Here is a 1,762-nt window from a genome sequence, read left to right as displayed (position 1 = left end):
AATAAAGGAGCTTCTCCTCCTCTCCACTCTGGTCTTGTGGTCTGTTTGCCAAGGACTGACAAGGCGTCCTTTGGGATATAACATTAGGTTAGAGACCACTGCTCTAATTAAAGAACACTTAATGACAAGCTTGTTAATGTTTTTTCCCCTCCTCCATTCATATGCCATCTTCTTTCTATCCTCTTTCACACTTAACTTGCACCGTATCCCTCATATCTGTCTGCCTGCCTGCGCCTTCCTTTCTTTCTTTCTTTCTTTCTTTCTTTCTTTCTTTCTTTCTTTCTTTCTTTCCTCCCTCTCTCCTGCTGCTTTTATATGCATCTCCTCTTATAACAATTTCCCTCCTTTCTCCATTTCTTTTTTATTTCCAGCTTTAAAAATGGCTGCCGCCACTGCTGCTGTTGTAGAAGTAAAAGCTGTTCAGGCCTTGCCTATTTTTCCAGTCAGCTTGGCCTGGTGGGAAAGTGGCCACACATGTGTCAAGAAGGCAGTTAGTACACAAGTTTGAGTGGGCTCAGGATGCAGCAACTCACCTCTGTCTGCGATGTAGTCCAGGTCTGCAACATCTCATGCTGTGTTTTTGATACAAGATGGGGTCTGTGCCTGCTGTAAATCAGTATCAAAGTAAGCAGGTAAGTGTGTTTTAATTAGTGCCTCTGTAATAGTTCTAAGTTGCACACATAATCACTGGATAGGATTCTCTTTCCCTCTGTATAAATGAGGAATGCAATACAAGCAAAGTGGTTTCTTTGTGGGGAGAAACACTTGTTGCTTTCAGGGGGTGTCCTGCCAGTTTCAGCTCTCATGCAATTGCTGATGTGCCTGGTGGATTAAAGCAGCTCACTTGGATGAACCTACAAGCAGAGTGAAATTCCTTTTCTTCCATGCTGTTGAAATTATTAGCCCTGCTTTTTTCCAAACTCCTCCCACCACACCTGCAGGGCACCTGTTGCCGCCAAAGCCAAGGTAGTCCAACAAAGAGGCACAGAACACTGCTGCACTGAGACCCACCTTATGGGGAAATGAGGCTCAAGCTGGGTCCCAGCCCACAGTTTCTCCACCGGGATACACAGGGTGTACCAAGAAAAGCCCTTCACTGGCCCTTGCCCCTCTCACACTCCTTCTGAAGCACAAATCCACCTGTTCTCTCACAAATGGCACACTTTTTGCCACCTTATCACTCTCAGTCCTGCACTTTTCTCTTCTTTGTTTACATTTTAGCAAACAAAGTTAGGCACTGCAGGCCAGGCTGTAATGTAACTTTCAGATCGTCAAATCTAAAAAAGGATGAAGAAGGGATGTCCCCTCAATTCAGAGCTCAGTGCCTGTAGGAATTTAATGTATAGCCACCCTGATGTCTCTATAATCCATTTCCCCAACTGACCTACTTTAAAGCACTTTTATTATGGTGAATGAGATTAACAGCCTTGTACTGGGTGCACATAAGTCTCTGTGTTCAGAGGGTTATGTACATTAAGGGCGGAGGATATTGGATCATGTATTTATTTATTTTTGGATTTATATCCTGCCTTTTTCCTACAAAGGGCTCAAGGCAGCTTCCATCATTCTCCTCCTCCATCTTATCCCCACAACAACAACCCTGTGAGGTGGGTTGGGCTGGCCCAAAGTCACCCAGGTGGCTCCATGGCCGAGCGGGGACTAGAACCCAGATCGCCTGAGTCCCAGCCCCAGGCTCTTGACCACTACAGCACACTGGCACATGCTCTAAAAGGCTTTACCAGTCCTTCAAGATATGGCAATC

This window comes from Varanus komodoensis, unplaced genomic scaffold (genome assembly GCF_004798865.1).
Source record: "Varanus komodoensis strain SLA01 unplaced genomic scaffold, ASM479886v1 scaffold105, whole genome shotgun sequence".
Classification (NCBI taxonomy): Eukaryota; Metazoa; Chordata; class Lepidosauria; order Squamata; family Varanidae; genus Varanus; species Varanus komodoensis.
This window is presented reverse-complemented; position numbering follows the sequence as displayed.